Source organism: Papio anubis, unplaced genomic scaffold (genome assembly GCF_008728515.1).
Source record: "Papio anubis isolate 15944 unplaced genomic scaffold, Panubis1.0 scaffold103, whole genome shotgun sequence".
NCBI lineage: Eukaryota > Metazoa > Chordata > Mammalia > Primates > Cercopithecidae > Papio > Papio anubis.
The window spans coordinates 206926-226712 of record NW_022159423.1 but is presented as its reverse complement, the minus strand read 5'-3'; the positions used below and the strand labels follow the sequence as shown (position 1 = coordinate 226712).

At 36.1% G+C, this 19787-nt stretch overlaps 1 protein-coding gene across 2 annotated transcripts in view; it reads left to right on the top strand.

The window, feature by feature from the left end:
- The window catches only part of LOC101019298 (zinc finger protein 280D), a 244249-nt gene that overhangs the window by 17608 nt on the left and 206854 nt on the right, over positions 1 to 19787 (top strand). Inside the window, exon 2 of one of the 2 annotated variants that reach the window (XM_031661174.1) lies at positions 15315 to 15375. The exons of the other annotated variant lie outside the window; for it this stretch is intronic. The gene's annotated coding sequence lies outside the window, so the exon portion shown is untranslated. The remainder of the gene's footprint in view (positions 1 to 15314; positions 15376 to 19787) is intronic. 2 annotated transcript variants of the gene reach the window in all.

The window sequence follows — 19787 nt, the reverse complement described above, 5'->3', positions numbered from 1 at the left end:
CACTGCTCAGCAAGAGCCTCCTTTCCTTTTCTTCTCAAGCAGCTGCAGCAGAAGCTTATGTGAATGCAAAATACAAGCGGTATTAGAAACAAGGCAGAATTTAAAAGAATTCACCAGATGACTTAAACAAATAAACCTATTGGGTTAAGCTTATTGTTCTGGAGAGACTAAACACTGTGACTGGCCTTGGATTGATGGAATTCACTGGAATAGAGCAGGACCGACAAATTGGGATAAAATATTTGGCAGTTGTACTTTGTCCGAGGACAAATGACCAGCTTACTTTAAATTCATTCTCTGCAGCTGGGGAGTGGGTGGCCAGGTCTGCATCATACCTATTGTAGCCGAGTAACATTTCTTGACTTTGACAGGCTGCCCCCATTTGATTAGATATTTTACAAAACAATGTGCACCGCAGATCATTTGCAAAATGTTTTTGTTTCTCCAATTCCTGACATTCTGGGATAAATGAAGACCTCTGCAAGCTCTGAACATGCTCAGAGAATGGGTTGTTTTGACAAGCTGGAAAATAGACTATCTGCCAGCAGTCTGCAAGCCAGAGCTTTAATAGTAGTCATATTACAAATGCTATTTTCTCTTTGCCTTTATCGTATTCCTTTATAACTCTAAGTATTTTATTTGCTCAAATAGTTTATTTGAACACAGCAGCATTGGAGTGGGCAGTGGGAGCAAAAACACAGAGACCATTGTTGCAATTTCTTACTGCATTTGAAGTAATAGTTTTATTAATTTGCTTTTTCCAACTAACATTTCATGCAAAGTTGATGCCATTTCAACATGATTCTGTATAATAAGTTTAATGTATGGAAATTGGGATATCTAGAAGTTATGAAACAAGGAACCAATTAGGTATACAAAAGCTGATGACTCACTATAGAAGTATTCTTGGCCTACTGTGTTGTGTGTTAGTAACCATGGCCTACCCCAATTCCCATTTCTTTTAGTTGTGGAAGCTCTTGTGACTGCTTATCCCTATGTTTATTTACTGCTCTTTTTTTAAAATCTGTGCCTCTGTGATGTTTCCTCATCTCCTAACATTTCTATTTATTCATTTTAGAAGCTAGACGTCTGCAGAAAGTGCTAGCTAATCAGTTAAGAATTATTCTTTATCCCTTTAGTATTTGTGTTAAATGTAAATGTAATCCTAGGCATTTTATATTTTAATTTGGGGGCTTATTTTGGAGATTTATTATTATTTTGTCAGTAATTATATTTGGAACTTTTTCATTCTTAAATCGGATTTTATTTTTATTATTTATATATTCTTTTGAGACAAGGTCTCACTTGGTGCCCAGACTGGAGTGCAGTGGTGTGATCTCGGCTCACTGCAACCTCCACCTCCGCCTCCTGGCTCAAGCGATCCTCCTGGCTTAGTCTCCCAAGTTAGTAAAACTACAGGTGTGCGCCACTACGCCCCGCTAATTTTTGTATTTTTGGTGGGGTAGAGACAGGATTTTGCCATGTTGCCCAGGCTGGTCTTGAACTCTTGGACTTAAGTGATCCACCTGCTTGGGCCTTGCAAAATGCTGGGATTACAGGTGTGAACCACTGCACCTGGCCCAAATCTGACTTTATGATTGAAGACAGATCTTCCTAAGAGACTGCTTTTTCCCACAAAAATAATTATTTTAGGAAGAACAAATAAAAATTTAAATAAAAGGAGCCTCTAATTGACCTTCAACTGATAGTCACAATTTTGCAAAGGAGAGGACTCTATCAGCTCTCTCGTTCCTACCTCACATCTTCCCCACTTAGTGCAGCATGGTCTTGGGCCAGTTACTTAACATCGCTGAGCCTCAATTCCCTTATCTGTGAAATGTGGATAAGAATAGTACCTACCACTAGGATGTTTATAAGGATTAAGAGTTAATGTGTACAGGCTGGGCACGGTGGCTCACGCCTGTAATCCCTGCACTTTGGGAGGCCAAGGTGGGCGGATCATGAGATCAGGAGATCCAGACCATACTGGATAACATGGTGAAACCCTGTCTCTACTAAAAATACAAAAAAAAAAAAAAAAAATAGCCGGGCGTGGTGGCAGGCACCTGTAGTCCCAGCTGCTCCGGAGGCTGAGGCAGGATAATGGCGTCAACCTGGGAGGCGGAGCTTGCAGTGAGCTGAGATTGCGCCACGGCACTCCAGCCTGGGTGACAGAGCGAGACTCCGTCTCAAAAAAAAAAAAAAAAAAAAAAAAAAAAAAGTAAATAAAGAGTTAATGTGTACAAAGTGCAATGAACCACACCTGGCACGTAATAAAAGTTCCAAAAAATATTAGCTATTGTTATTGTAAAATTACTTCTATATAGATACATTTTCCTATCCTTTCTACTTTTCTTTCTCCTTCCCACATCAGCTTGTGAGAGAACAAGTCACTTCTAAGGATGCTAGGAGATTAGGAAGTGTGACCTGAAGCTGTAGTCACAGTCTAATCGTTTTGATAAACCCAAATGTTTAAATCCCAAAGAAAAAAATGTTCACGAAGACTGCCATATTGCACAACTCCAGGGGGCACCATCCACTTGGTAGTCAGAGTGACTGCTGTTCCTAAAATTGTGCAGTGGACAATCCATGCAGCTATACATGGTAGCTCTGCATCCTACCATTCAATTACTTTGTTTATTTTCCTCACAATTCATTGTTTTCTGTTTCATGTAAAGTTATGTGTGCATAATGACTGTGGACTGTGTTTAGGGTGGTGGTCCCATAAGCTTATAATACAGCATTTTAACTGTGCCTTTTCTATGATTAGCTATGTTTAGAAACACAAATACTTACACTGTGTTATAATTGCCTACAGTATTCAGTACAGTAACATGCTGTCCAGGTTTGCAGCCTCAGAGCAATAGACTATAACATGTAGCCTAGGTGTGTAGTGGGTTATATCATCTAGGTTTGTGTAAGTACATTCATGATGTTCACACAATGACGAAATCACCTAATCAGAGATTTTTCAGAATGCATCCCCATTGTTAATGCATGACTGTATGTGTAGTTATATACACTCACTATATGACACACACACATAAAGCTTATCCATTGTTTTCCTTATACAAGTCTTTTTTTTTCTTTCTAAAGGTGTTGAAATTCAACTGGGAGTTATATGTGTTTGTGTGCATCAAGGTTTATATTCACACCTACATGAAGTATTAATAGTGATAGAAAAATGTAAGAAGGTAAAGAATAAATTACATTTAACTGAGTTGAAAATGCTCATAATTTATAAACATGATTGCTTTTTCTTACCTCTATGAGATGATTACAAATGGCTCAAAGCAAAGTATGTGAATAGAACCAAAATATTTAATTAATTGATCATTGAAGTGATAGGGGCTGATAGTAGTTTTCCTGTCACTAAATAAAAGACATAGTCAAGCTGTGATAAGTGTGATTGGCTAAATATCTCCACGATGTGTATGTCCGCTTTCTGTCATGTGTCTGTAGACACTGCTGGTGATTTGAATCAATATAACTTTTTTTATTATTGTGAATAAAATGCTTCATTTAGTTAGTTGTTTCTTTGACATGAGGAAAAATTGTTCTCTGATGAACTACTTCAAGAAATATCCATTGAATTTTGAATACTGTAACAGTTTTATTTCAACTTATGACCAGGAATGGAACTACATACAGGTGGTACTGAATTTCTACAAGATCCTCACTGCCATTTAAGCAACACAGATGTTTTCTTTATTCTTAATGAGTTAATCCCACTGCCATTCAAGCACAAGGAAGAAGCAGAAGATGCCCAAAGGCCTGTGTAGTTAAAGGGAGTAGAATAAGCAAAAAGCCTAGCTAATCTACAAATTTGATAATTCACCCTTGAATAATTGAAAGTTTGATATATTTGCATTAGGAATGTGTGAATCAAGAGCACTGAAGTTCAACACATGCTGTGCTAAAATTAAAACAGTACTCAGATGGACTGAACCATGATTTATGATGTGCTTTTTTCAGTCTTTGGCGTAGAATTTCCCTACTTACAAAAGAATCACAATGGAAAATACATAAAACTGTAGCTTTCCCTCTTGAGATGAATATTCTGCATATACTGATCTCTTGCTTCTTAAGTTACCATTCAATTCACTTCAACAGTCGTATAGTGAGCACCTTATTATGCTATTTCTGAGGATTCAAGGACGAATAAAACATAGTCACTGTTCTTAAGTCGTTTTCTCTCAATCTAAAGGATTGAAATAAAGTCAAGGCATCAAGGTACTGGGTTGGGGAGGCATGAAATAAAGTGTGAAAGGATGTAGGGCAGACATTTGGGTGTTGTTCTTTATAGCACTTTTTTTAGTAATCACTGTTAAATTGTTCTCCTACCCAGATTGCTTCCCCTATCTTTGTCAGCTCTTAGTATTGTCAACCTATCTTGTCTTGGGTTTAATAAAATATTCATCTAATAAATATGTGTGTTAAACTCTTAACGTACAAGTAACTTTTTGGGTGTTGTCAGTGACACAAAATGATTATCTTATAGCTGCTCACAATTTTCAATATTGGTTGAAAAGACAGTCACAGGAACTAACCCCCAAACAAGTCAAATGATGATTAACTTTATCATAGGATTATAAATAGCACTCAATAGGGACAATGTGAAGTCAGAGTTTAGTGTGGAGAATCAGGTTCTTGACCAAGATTACACCACTGGTAAGCAGCAGAGCTGGGGTTTGAGACCAGGGCTACCGATCGCCAACATCAGCGTTCTTTTTACTTTAAAATTACAACACAAAATAACATCATAAACATCATTGCTTATCACAGACATAGGCAACGTTAAAATTGTTTTCAGCATTTTGTGTGGAACGTTTACTTATTATTATACTTTTGATCTATTGAGGGTCTTTTAGGGCCTTTTTCACACTCTGGTCTTCCCTTCACCTAAAGAAAAACTCCTTTCTTTAGGATGCAATGTAAAGAAACATGGACACTGAAGTATATCGCTGGTTATGTAGAGCCGGGGTCGTCAATCCCCGGGCCATGGACAAACTTTTCTCCCATCTGTGGAAAAATTAACTTCCATGAAACCGGCTCCTGGTCCCAAAAAGGGTGGGGAATGCTAACATAGCGTCTTCAGTTTCCTTATCTATAAAAACCTTGCAGGGTTGTGGTAGAGATTAAATGAAATAATTAATGCAAAGTCTCTAGCATAGCATGTCACTGACGGACCACTCTGGAAAGGTGAGTCATCTTCCCTTGAATTAAGAGAAAATATGCCTTTAAGTCAATCTGAGACAATACATTACAGCTGACAAGGATTGGCGGCCTATCTTGTTTACCTCCGTTGTTGCCCAGAGTGGAGCATGGAAATCCAGCGCACTGATACTCTTCTCTCAAGGTCATATTGACAAATGTAAGCAGAAGAAGTTTGATCATGTTTCTGTTTCTGTTTCTCGAGAAGTGACAACCTACTCCTAAAACATATTAAATAACTGGTCTGGATTTGGGGGACTGTTATCAACATTTAATAGTTCCAATAATAAGATTGTGGGAAAATAATTTGACCTTCTGTAATTGTTAATGATGTTGAACAACTTTTTATTGGTTTATTGGAAATTTATATTTTTTCCAGCGATTTGTCTGTTAATGTTCTTTGTCCCTTACTTAGTAATTTTCAGGAACTCTTGATAGATTATGGAATGTAATTTTTTTTTTTTTTTTGATACAGAGTCTCGCTCTGTCGCCCAGGCTGGAGTGCAGTGGCACAATCTCGGCTCACTGCAACCTTAGGCCTCCCAGGTTCAAGTGGTTCTCCTTTCTCCTGCCTCAGCCACCCAAGTAGCTGGGACTACGGGCATGCACCACCATGCCTGGCTAATTTTTTGTATTTCTTAGTAGAGATGGGATTTCACCATGTTGGCCAGGCTGATCTGGAACTCCTGACCTCATGTGATCCACTCACCTCTGCTTCCCAAAGTGCTAGGATTACAGGGGTGAGCCATGGCATCTGGCCTGTTGGTATATCTTTTAAATATATAGCTTATCTTCAAAAGATACACTGCATATCTTTTAGTTAGTTTACGTTATCTTTTCCATACATGAATTCTAAAGTTTTATGTAGCCCAATCTGCCAAATCTGACATGCCCTGTGAAACTCTCTACAATTCAAGACTATATATATGTCTTCCATGTCCTAGTACCATGTGTTCAAAACAGTATACTTTCTCCTCTGAATTGCCTTTTCACCTTTGTCAAAAATCTGTTGTCTATATATGTTTGCATGGTTTTATTTCTGGACTCCATCCTGTGCCAATGATTTCGTTGTCAATCTTTCTGATCAATAATTGCACATTGTATTGGTTACTGTAGCTTTACGATATGTGTTGAAATCAGGTAGCATTAGCTCTCCAAATTTTTTGTTCTTTTTCAAAATTGTTTTGGCGATTGTAGATCCTTTGCATTTCCATATGAATTTTATAATCAGCCTGTCAAATTCTGCCAAAAGGCCTGCTTGAGATGGAAATGAATGTACAGCTCAAATTGGGAAGAACTGATATCTTAACCATATTGAGCCTCCTGAAGCATGAAAAAGGTATATTTCTTCATTTATTCAGATTTTCTTTAATCAGTGTCAGTAATGTTTTGTAATTTCCAGTATGCAGGATTCTTACATCTTTGGTCAGATTTATCCCTAAATATTTTCTAGTTTTTGATGTTATTATAAATGATATTGTTTTAATTTTTTAAAATTTTCACTTGTTCATTCATGGTAAATAGAAATACAATTGATTTTTTAATATATTAATTTTGTATCCTGCATGCTTGCTAAACTCATTATTAGTTCTAGTACCTGTTTTGTAGATTCTTTCGAATTTCCTACATAGATGGTCATGTTGTCTTCAAATAATGACAGTTCTACTTCTTTCTTTTCAATCTGCGTGACTTTAATTTATTTTTCTTGCTTACAACCTCCAGTTAAATGTTTAATAGAGGTGGTGAGAGCAGACATAATTGTCTTTTCCCAATTTTAGAGGAAAGCTTTCTGTTTTTACAAGTATGATGCTAGCTGGGTTTTTTTTTTTTTTAATAGATGCTGTTTATTAGATTGAAGATTCCCTTTTATATGTAGTTTGCTGAGATTTTTTTTTTATCAGAAACTGACGTTGGATTTTTTTTGAAGGCTTTATCCATGTCTATTGAGACGATTATATGCTTTTCTTTTTTTTTTTTTGTTTATATGTTTTTTGAGACGGAGTCTTGCTCTGTGGCCCAGGCTGGAGTGCAGCGGCGGGATCTCAGCTCACTGCAAGCTCTGCCTGACGGGTTTACGCCATTCTCCTGCCTCAGCCTCCCGAGTAGCTGGGACTACAGGCGCCCGCCACCACGCCTGGCTAGTTTTTTGTAATTTTTTAGTAGAGACGGGGTTTCACCGTGTTAGGCAGGATGGTCTCGATCTCCTGACCTTGTGATCCACCCGCCTCGGCCTCCCAAAGTGCTGGGATTACAAGCTTGAGACACCGCGCCCGGCCACTTTTCTTTTTAAGTTTGTGTTTATATGGTGTCTTATATCATTTTTTTGAAAGTAAAACAACTTTGATTTCCTGGGATAAAGCTAACTCAGTCGTGATGTTTTATCCCTTTTGATTGATTTGCTAAATTTCGTTTAGCATTTTGCATCTATGTTCCTGAGGGATACTGGTTTGTAAATTTTTTTTTCATTATGTGTCTGTCTGGTTGTAATACCAGAGTAGTGGAGAACTCACAGAATTAGTTGGAAAGTATTTCCTCTTCAATTTTTTGGAAATTTATGAAGAATTAGAATTATTCATTAACTGTTCATTCATGAATGTAACATTCATTAAATGTTTGGTGGAATTCACGAATAAAGCCATCTGGATCAGAGTTTGCTTTGTGGGAAAGTTTTTTGACTGAAAATTTTATTTAATAGATATACATATTTTTGTTTTGTTGTTTTATTTTCGAGACACAATCTCAGGTCACTGCAACCTCCGCCTCTTGGGTTCAAGTGATGCTACTGCCTCAACCTCTCAAGTATCTGGCACTCACCATCATGCCCTGCTAATTTTTGTTTATTTTTAGTAGAGTCAGGGTTTCACTGTGTTGGCCAGTCTGGTCTCGAACTCCTGGCCTCAAGTGGTCCATCCACCTCGGCCTCCCAAAGTACTGGGATTACAGGTGTTAACCACCTGATGCCCGGCCTATCTCTTTATATTATCTTTTTTCTTCTTGAATGGGCTTTGGTAGTATGTGTCTTTCATGTGTTGGTCCTTCATCGAAATTGTTAAATATATTAGTTTGTGGTTGTTCATAATATTGCCTTATTATCCTTTTAGTATCTGTAGATATCTATATTGATGTCATCTCTCTGACTCCTGATATAGGTAATTTGTGTCCTCACTCTTTTTTCCTGATCAATTTAGAAATTTATCAATTTTATTAATCTTTGCAGGGTACCAGCTTTTAGTTTCCTTTTTCTTTCCCCCAACCTTTTTTTTTTTTTTTGAGACAGAGTCTCACTCTGTCACCCAGGCTGAAGTGCAGTGATGTAATCACAGATCACTGCAGCCTCGGCCTCTGGGGCTCAAGTGATCCTCCCACCTCAGCCTCCCAAGTAGCTGGGAACACAGGTGTGCATCATTTCATCCAGCTAATTTTAAAATTTTTAGTAGAGACAGGGTCTAGCTATGTTGCCCAGACTGGTCTCGAACTCCTGGCCTCAAGGGATCCTCCTGCCTTGGCTGCCCAAAATGCTGGGATTCCAGGCACCAGCCATCTTTCCTTTAGCTTCATTGATTGTGTCTCTGGTTTTTCTGTTTTTTATTTTGTTTTATTTCTTTGATTTCTTCTCTGATATTTATTAATTCCTTCCTTTTGCTTATTTTGGGTTTAATTTGCTTTCTGTATGACTTAAATCCTATTATGTTTATTGTAACTTGTTTTGTGGCACAAAATATTGTTTATCTTGGTAAAATATCCCATTTGCACTTGAAAATAATGTGCTTTCTGCTATTGTTTAGTGGACCTGTCTATACATGTCAATTAGGTCATCTTGGTTGATAATGTTTGAAAAACCTGTATCATTACTGATTTTCTGCTGACTTGATCTATGAATTATTGAGAGGGGGTATTGAAATGTTTTATTAGAATTGTTGATTTTCTATTTCTCCTTCTAGTTCTATTAATGTTTGTTTCATGTATTTTGAAGCTCTTGTATTAATTAGGTGAATAATGTTTTCAGAATGTCATATCCTTTCGGCTAATTGAACCCTTTATTAGAATGAAATGACCTTTCAAACTCTCTAGTAACAATCTTTGCTCTGAAATCTAGTTTGTTGGTCATTAATATAGCAATTTATTCTTTCTTTTGTTAATGTTAGCTTTCTTTTTCATTTTTAAAATTAACCTATTGGTGTTTTTCATATTTAAAGTGTATTTGTTATAGATAGCATAATATTTTCTTGCTTTTTAATCCAATCTGATAACTTCTGTCTTTTAATTTGGTGTGTTTGGACCATTTACATTTTTTTTCTTCATATTTATATATCTTTTATTGACAAATAAAAATTGTATATATCTATGGTGAAAAACATGATGTTTTGAACCATGTATACGTTGTGGAGTGGCTAAATCAAGCTTATTAACATATGCATGATTTCACAGTTATCTTTTTAAAATTTTTATTTTTAAAAAATTTTTGTGGATGCATGGGTAGGTGTATATATTGATGTGCTACATGAGATGTTTTGATGTAGGCATGCAGTGTGTAATAATCACATCATGGAAAATGGGGTGTCCATCCCTCAAGCATTTATCCTTTGTGTTTCAAACAATCCAATAATACTCTTTTAGTTATTTTTAAATGTACAATTAAATTGTTTTGATTATAGTCCCTATGTTGTTCTATCAAACATTAGGTCTTATTCATTCTTTCTAACTATTTTTTTGTACCCATTAACCATACCCACCTCCCCAACACAACTCACTACCCTCCCCACCCTCTGGTAACCATTCTTGTATTCTCTAACTCCATGACTCCAATTATTTTTATTTTTAGGTCTCACTCGTAAGTGAGAATATGTGATGTTTGTCTTTTTGTGCCTGGCTTATTTCACTTAACATAATGCCTTCCAGTCCCATCCATGCAGTTGCAAATGACTAGGATCTCATTCTTTTTTATGGCCAAATAGTACTCCATTATGTATAGGTACCACATTTTCTTTATCCATTCATCTATTGATGGACACTTAGGTTACTTCCCAATCTTGGCTACTGTGAACAGAGCTGCAACAAACCTGGGAGTGAAGAAATATACTGACTTCCTTTCTTTGGGGTGTATACCCAGCAGTGGGATTGCTAGATTCTATGGTAGCTCTCTTTTTAGTTTTCTGAGGAACTGTTAAACTGTTCTCCATAGTGGTTGTATTAATTTACATTCTCACCAACAGTGTATGAAGGATCCCTTTTCTCCACATCCTATCCAGCATTTGTTATTGCCTGACTTTTAAATAAAAGCCATTTCAACTAGGGTGAGATGATATCTCATTGTATTTTTTTAAAACCTTTCCTATGGTGCTGATCATTGTAGTTTTTATTTGCATTTCTCTGATGATCAATGATGTTGAGCACCTTTACATATGCTTGTTTACCATTTGTATGTCTTTTGAGAAATGTCTATTCAAATCTTTTGCCCATTTTTAATAGGATCATTAGATTTTAGTTATCTTTTTTGGGTGATAAGAACTTAAAACCTACTCTCTTAGAAATCCTCAAGTATACAATATGTTGTTATTAAATATAGTCACCATGTTCTACAATAGATCTCTTGAACCTGTTCCTCCTAAATGAAATTTTGTATCCTTTCATCAACATTTTCCCAATATCAGCCTTCAACCCTGAATCCCTAGTAACTACCATTTTAATCTCTGCTTCTATGAGTTCAGACTTTTTTAGATTCTACATATAAGTGAGATCATACAGTACTTGTCTTTCTGTGCCTTGTTTATTTCACTTAACATAATGATAACGTCCTCTAGGTTTATCCATGTTGTTGTAGATGACAAGATTTGCTTCTTTTTTTTTTTTTAATTTATTTATTATTATTATACTTTAAGTTGTAGGGTACATGTGCATAACGTGCAGGTTTGTTACATATGTATACTTGTGCCATGTTGGTGTGCTGCCCCCTTTTTTTTTTTTTTAGTCTGAATTTCTTTAACCATTTATCTGTTGAGGGACACTTAGATTGATTTCTTTTTTTTTTTTTTTTCTTCAGTTGAGACGGAGTCTTGCTCTGTTGCCTGGGCTGGAGTGCAGAGGCACGATCTCGGCTCACTGCAACCTCCGACTCCCAGGTTCAAGCAATTCTCCCACCTCAGCCTCCTCACTAGCTGGGATTACAGGTGCATGCCACCATGCCCGGCTAATTGTTGTATCTTTAGTAGAGACAAGGTTTCGCCATGTTGGCAAGGCTGTCTTGAACTCCTGACCTCAAGTGATCTGCCTGCCTCTGCCTCTCAAAATGCTGGGATTACAGGTGTGAGCCACCACGCCCGGCTCCCTAGCTTGATTTCATATCTTGGCTATTGTGAATAATGTTGCAATGAACATGGGAGTGCCAATAGCTCTTTGATATATTGATTGCATTTCCTTTGGATATATACACAGCAGTGGGATTGGATCATGCTATAGTTATATTTTTAATTTTTTGAGGAACCACTATACTGTTTTCCATAATAACTATACTGATTTATGTTCCCACAAACAGGCACAAGTGTTTCATTTTCTTTTTCTCCATATCCTTACCAAGACTTGCTATGTTTTCTCTTTTTTGATAATAGTTATTCTAACAAGTGTGAGATAATAGAAGTATCTCATTATAGTGTTTTGTTTGTTTTGTTTTGTTTGTTTGTTTGTTTTTGAGTTTTTGAGACTGAGTCTGGCTTTGTTGCTCAGGCTGGAGTACAGTGGTGCAATCTTGGCTCACTGCAACCTCTGCCTCCTGGGTTCAAGTGATTCTCATGCCTCAGCCTCCAGAGTAGCTGGCATTACAGGTGCGTGCCACCATGCCTGGCTAATTTTTTGTATTTTTAGTAGAGATGGGGTTTCACTGTATTAGCCAGGATGGTGTCAATCTCCTGACCTTGTGATCTGCCTACCTTGATCTCCCAAAGTGCTGGAATTACAGGTGTGAGCCACTTCGCCCAGTCCTGTTGTTCATTCTTTTATCTTTCTGTTTCGTCTCATTTAATCACCATAATAACCCAACAAGACAGGAACTATTATTATCCCCATTTTTCTTTCTCTTTTTTTTTTTTGGCGGTGGGGAATGAAGTTTCATTCTTGCCACCTAGGCTGGAGTGCAACGGCGCGATCTGCGCTCACTCCAACCTCCGCCTCCTGGGTTCAAGTGATTGTCCTGCCTCAGCCTCCCAAGTAGCTGGGATTACAGGCATGCACCACCACGCCCAGCTAATTTTTGTGTTTTTAGTGTTTTAGAGGTGGAGTTTCATCATGTTGGCCAGGCTGGTCTTGAATTCCTGACCTCAGGTGATCAGCCCACCTCGGCCTCCCAAAGTGTTGGGATTACAGGTGTGAACCACCATGCCCAGCCTCATTGTAGTTTTAATTCACATTCCCTGATGATGAGTGGGTTGACTATTTTTCCATATACCTGTTGGCTATTTGTATGTCTTCTTTTGAGAAATGTCTATCCAGGTTCTTTGCTCATTTTAAAATCAGGTTGTCTTCTCACTATTAACTTGTTTGAGTTCCTTATATATTTTTGATATTGACCCTGTATCAGAAGTGTTGTTTACACATATTTTCTCCCACTCTGTAGGTCATCTTTTTACTCTGTTGATTGTTTCTTTTGCTGTGCAGCAGCTTTTTAGTTTGATGTAATTCTATTAGGGTTTCCATTATGACTGGGGGAATAGTGTATTATGTATTCTTTTGTGTCTGGTCTGCTCTTCTCTCCACTCAACATTGTATCTGTAAGATTTATTTGTGTTGTTTTATGTATCAGTAGTTTGCAACTTATTGATTGATATCTAACATTCCAATATGTAAACAAACTACATTTATTTACCAATTTTATTATTGATGGACATTTAGATTGTTTGAGGTTACTATGAATAAAATTGCCATGGACATTTACGTAGGAGTGGTTTGATAGGTATGTGACAGCACTATGCACTAGATGCTGTGAGAGCACAGATGGATGTTTCTGGGGAAAGTGAAGCTTGAGCTGAGTTTTTAGGGGCGTAAGAGGTGACTGATGGGAAAGTAAAGGAGAGGTTTCTAGACAGGAAGAAGAGTCATAAGCAAAAAGGAAGAGAATCAGTAATAAATTATAAGAAAGGAGGCAGAAAAGAGACCAAAGTGGTACGTGGACATTGTTATGATAAATTAAAGAGCTCAAACTTCACCCCAAGGAATTTCAAACATGGTAAGATTTTCTTTCAATAAAAATATCTCTGATCACAGCATGGAAAATGGATTGGAGAAGGGTGGAACTGGAGACTGGGAGACCTGTTAGGAAGTTTTGGTGAGGGGCTTTCCAAACCAGATAACAAAACATTATGTTATAAAGTTACAACAGTTAAGTCACCATGGTAGTCTACCAAAAAAAAGATAGATTTGAATGTACAATTTGTGTATGGTAAAAATAACACAATGCTACTGAACAAATAATAAACTAGGGAGAAAATATTTCAAAATATATAGTAGACAAATTGTAACTGTATTAATAATTCCCTAAGATAAATAAGAAAAGAGCAAAAAATCTAATAGGAAAATAGGTAAGGAATACAAAGGGGCAATCTACAGATGAAATACAAATGGACAATCATGAGAAAATGTTAAACTACTGCCTAAGTGATTATGTCTAAAATTAAAATAATGAGAAAAAATTTACATCTCAGAGTAGCAAAAGGTAAGAATATTTATGATATCAAATGCTGGCTTGAGAATAGGGAAACACATGTTTAAAATATAAATTGGATGGCCGAGTGTGATGGCTCACGCCTATAATCCCAGCACTTTGGGAAGCCGAGGCAGGCGGATCACCTGAAGTCAGGAGTCCAAGACCAGCCTGGTCAACGTGGTGAAACCCCATCTCTACTAAAAATACAAAAATTAGCCAGGCCTGGTTTGCCTGTAATCCCAGCTACTTGGGAAGCTGAGACAGAAGAATCGCTTGAACCCGGGAGGCGGAGGTTGCAGTGAACCAAGATTCCACCATTGCACTCCATCCTGGGCAACAAGAGTGAAACTCTGTCTCTAAAAAAAAAAAAAAAAAAAAAATTGGTGCAATCATTTGGAAAGCAACTGGCACGTATCTTTTGACCTTGAACACGTTACAGGAAATATTTGAAATATTTACACAGAAATTTTCCCAGAAATATTTTCACTATAAAACAAAGATATACTTCCAATGATATTCATTTGAATGTTGCTTATAATAGTAAAAGCATGGGATAATCTAAGTAGGGTTTTGAGAAGCTGTGTTACATCTATATGGTGGAACACTCTTCCTATTTTTTAAAAAATTAAGCATATATATATATATTTCAAGAATAGAAAGGTATCGACAGTATGCTATTGGGTGAAAAAGGTCAAGTTCTAGAAAATAATGGAAGGTATGATGTTATTTTTACAAACATTTGTTAAATGTAGTATATGTCAGAAACTGGGCCATTAACTAGTGATCCAGAAAAGAACAAGATAGAAAAAGTTCTGGCAATTGTGGAGTTAAAAAATTGTCAACAGGTTAAAAATCATTAACCCCTGGGGAAAGCAAATGACAGAAGTGAGAGGGGGAAGGATGTTTACTTTTTCCTTTATTTACATATTTGGATTATTACATTTTTGTCAATAAGCAACTTTTGCTTTTGTAATTTAAAAACTAAGCCTTAAAAGAAGTCAGTTATACTATTTTTATCAAATATTTAAAGCAGTGGTAAAACCAATTAACATTCTTGAAAGTGTGAAGAAATGGATGCTCTTATACTCTGTTTTAGAGAGCTTTCATTTGCATATACATTTTGGATTGCAACTTGGTAATATATATTTTTTAAAACCTTAAAAATTTGCTTTGATACAAAAATTTTCTAGGAATTTATCTTGGGGAAAAATTTAAAAGTATGAAAAAATCTACAAATATGTTCATTGCAGCTTTCTTTATAACAGTGTAAAATTGGCAACAACTTAAATATCCTTCAACATGGGATTGCTTAATTAAATCATGGTACAAACGTAAAATTTAAAATGACTGTTGGCAGCATGTCGGTTGCCACCCTAACCGTCATCTTCCTTTTCTCCCTTGCTAACAGAATTGCCATTTTTTGAAGATATTGAGTGGCAAGATGATCAAGGAAGACGGGTGCAGTTCAGGTAGTGAATTGTGATTGATGATGGTCACCTTACACCCACATATTTGGTTTAGGAGTTGACAGATGGTCTATTTCCGGTCAGTGAGACATCAAAGTAGTTATTTATGGAGGTTTTTGGAAGTATGCATTATATTTAAGAGGTGTATGAAGAGAAAACTGTTTATTTTCACCTTCTTTGGATATTTTGTGTGAAGATGTAAGAATGTGATGCTTGGAGCTATGTAGCTATCTGAGGCTCTTGAGAGAAAGTCATGAGTCACAGAGAAACCACCCAAAGCCTTCACTGTTGAATGGTCATGACCAGTTTTGAAACTGTCTAATTCCAGACTTTTTAATTATTAATTGTTTTTGGTTGAGCATCAACATTACTTACAAGTAAAATTGACCTGATTGATAAAGCTCTATACGCAGTGAAAAGATGTACAACTCTGGAATTAGCTTATGTTGAAATCATGGGTAGCTCTTACTAGTGCTACTCACCATTACACCATGAACTATTTACATAAATTATCAAAGCCTTAGTTTTCCCATCTGTAAAATGGAAATAATATAGTTTCTATCTTATAAGGAAGTTTTTAATGTCAGTGACAAATCTTTATGTATATATAGAGAGAGTTTAGCAGAGTGACTTTAGTGAAGCTCAGTATTAACTATTGTTAATAAAGTAACAATATTAATCTATACTGATATAGAGGGTATACATGTAACATTAAGTGATGAAAGCATTATTATGTACAGCAGTTACCATTTTATAAAAATAAATACATATCCCTAGAAAAATTCTAGAAATGCATACCAATTAAGGTATTATTAATAATAATGCTTATCTTTGGGTATTAGGATTACTGATACTTTTAATTCTGTTCTTTTTATTTTTCTAAATGTTCTGGAATTTTAAAAGTAAGCATATATTATACGCATACATGTATATATACACACACATACACATATATGTTTTAAAGCAGTTAAATTTGGTGGGTGGTATGAAGAGGCAGAAAGAATGGAAAAACCTGCAGAGAATATTCAGAAGGAGTGAGGAATAGGGAGTGAGAACAGCTGCAGAAGCAAAGGGAGGAACTGATTTTAGGAAAGGGGTAATCAACATTATGGAGTGCTTCTGGAGAGTGACAAGTCAGATAAAGATTGAAAAGCATTCACTGAGTTTCATCTTACGGAGACCAGTGGTTACCTTAGAGAGAACTGTGTCAACTAAGAAACCAGAGTGCAGTGAAAATGAGAAGTAAATGCTCAACTAAGAAAGGAGTTGAAAAACGACTAAATGGCAAAAGTAAATGTATATTAATCTTTCAATAAGCTGGACTGTGAAGAAGAAAGAGAGGGAGTGTTTCAGGAAAAATCCAGCCAAGAAGAGATTTAAGCTACAGAATGGGAGAGAGAGTAGTTAGGGCAGGGGTCCCAAAGAGGCAGAAGAAAATGGTATCCAGTTGTATTTGTGTGGGGAAAAAATCTTTCAGTGAGAATTTTCATCACTTCATTTAATGGTGTTTTTCGCTCCTTTAATGGTGTATTTTGAGGGACAGAATTTCATAATTTTAATGTAAAATATTTTTCATTATTGTCAGTGATTTTATGTCTTATTGTAAAAATAATTTCTTATCCCAAGGTCATAAAGATGCTCGCCTATATTCTCTTCTAAAAATGTTTAAAATTTGCATTTAAGTCCATAGTTAATCTTCAATTGATTTTTGTTTATGGCATGAGGTAGATATCTTATTTCATCAAAAAATGATAGCCAATTATCTCAGGTTTGTTACTTTTATCCATTGGTATTTGGTGGTACCTCTGCCATGCACAATAGTGATTTGTAAGAGCTAAGTGTTAGCATCTCTCTCCAACTCTGCATTCCCTGAAGTCATACTGGTACCTTGAAAGCAGGCAAGTTTTAGTATTTACACATGGAAATCAGCAGGCAACTACAAACAAGGCTGTTTTGGCTGGGAAGCTGCCTAGTTTGTGATGAATGGCTTTTTCAAAAAGAATCTAGACTCTAGAATCTAGATGCTAGATTTGAATTGCTAATATTTTGGCAGATTTAGCATAGATTGTTGCATCTATGTTCATGAGTGAGATTAATCTGAAATTTTTTTTCTTGTAATACTTTCGCTTGGCTTTTGAATGGAAATTGTGCTATCATTGTAAATTAACTGGGAATTGCTTTCTTTCTTTCTATTCTCCGGAAAAGTTTGATTAAAACTGAAATTAACTGTTTCCAGTAGAACTTATCAGTAAAATCATTTTGGGCCTGCTATGGTGTGTGTGTGTGTGTGTGTGTGCGCGCGCGCACACACACGTGTATGTGCATGCATGCACATGCCTGTGAAAAGATTTAGGGTACTGACACAATTTCTTTTTCTTTTTTTTTGAGACAGAGTCTCATTCTGTCGCCCAGGCTGGGGTGCAGAGTCGCCATCTCGGCTCACTGCAACCTCCACCTTTTGGGTTCAAGTGATTCTCGTGCCTCAGCCTCCCAAGTAGTTGGAACTATAGACCCCCGCCACCATGCCTGGCTAATTTGTGTATTTTTAGTAGAGATGAGGTTTCGCCTTGTTGGCCAGGCTGGTCTCGAACTACTGACCTCAAGTGATCCACCTGCCTCGGTGGTGCCAGGATTACAGGCCTGAGCCACAGTGCCTGGGCAACAATTTCAATATTGGTTGTAAGACCATTCATGTTTTCCTATTTTTATTTCATTTTTTTTCTGTTGTTTTTCTGGAGTCCATTTTCTAAGAAGTTGTCCTTCTTACTCAAGTTATCAAATCTATTGGCATAAAGATTTTCTTAACATTCCTGTGTTAGCTTTTTAATTATGCTTGATCTGTAGTTTTTAAAAAATTTTCAATATTTTAATATGTGTCTCCCTTTTTATTGATCAACCTTGCCAGAGGTTTGCCAATTTTGTTGGCATTTCAAAAACAACCTTTTTCTTTGTTGATGCTCTTTGGTGTGTATTTGTTTTCCGTTTCTTTAATTTATGTTTTGATTATTTTTTCACTTTTAATATCTTGTTCTGTTGCCCTTTGTCTAATGTTAAAAGTCTGGCCGGATGCAGTGGTTCACTGCATAGTGGCTCACTGCAAGATCTAACTTTTAACATTAGAAAAAGAGCATTTTTGGAAGCCAAGTTGAGAGGATAGTTTGAGGCCAGGAGTTTGAGATCAGCCTGGCCAACATAGTGAGACCCCTGTCTGTACAAAATAAATAAAATTATCTTATTAATTTTTTACCTTTTCTTTTTTCTGAAATTTGGCTATATATTTTCTCCTAGCACTACAAGTTTTGATCTGTACTATTTTTGTTATAATTTAGGTCAATTTTTTAAACTTCCATCATATTTTTCTTTATTCCATGAATAATTGCTAAATATATAACTTTTGAATATTTTAAAAATTTATTTATTGTGACTATTATACTGTATATAATACTGATGCATCAAAATTTATCAAGACTCGCTTTATCTCCTAACACGTGGTCCATTTTCATAAACACTACATGTGTATTTAAAAGGTTACAGTTTTTGCAGTTGCTGGGTACAATGTTCTATATATTTCTATTAAATTAAACTGTTCATATATTCCTTATCCTTACAAGTTTTAAAAATCTGTTTTACTGTTAATTATTAAGAGAGTTTCTTAAAATCTGTCATCTTGATGGTAGATTTGTCGATTTCTCCTTGTGATTTTGTCGGTATTTGATTTATACTAAAGGTGAGTTACTATTTGAATAAGTTTTTCTCAACATTTTATTGACTTCTACATGAAACTGACCTCTACATTAAACTTGAAATAATAGTTCAGTGAACATTTATATATCTTTGCCTAGATTTACGAACCACTAACCTTTGCCACATTGCTTTCTCTATTTCTATATGTGTATGGATGAATATATATGTATATATTTTTTAACATAGAGGTGAAATTGACATAAAATTAACAATTTGGAGTGCACAATTCAGTGGCATTTAGAACATTCACAATGTTGTGCAACCACCACCTCTATTTCTAAAACATTTTCATCACCTCAGGAAAAGCCTTATATCTACTAAGCAGTCACTTCCTACTCCCCCAACCAGCTCTTGGGAACCACTCATCAATATATCTCTATGGATTTACCTATTCTAGGTTGTCCATGTAATATGGGATCTTTCTATTTGGCTTCTTCATTTAGCATAATCTTTTGAAGTTCAAGCACGTTGTAGCATGTATCAGTACTTCATCTCTTCGTAAGACTGAGTAATATTCCATTATATGTATGTACATTTTGTTTATGTATTCATCTGTTAATGGACATTTGGACCATTTCTATTAATACCTTTTGGCTATCGTGAATAATGCTGCTATAAACATTTGTGTAAAAGCATCTGTTTGACCTTCTGTTTTCAGATCTTTTGGGTAT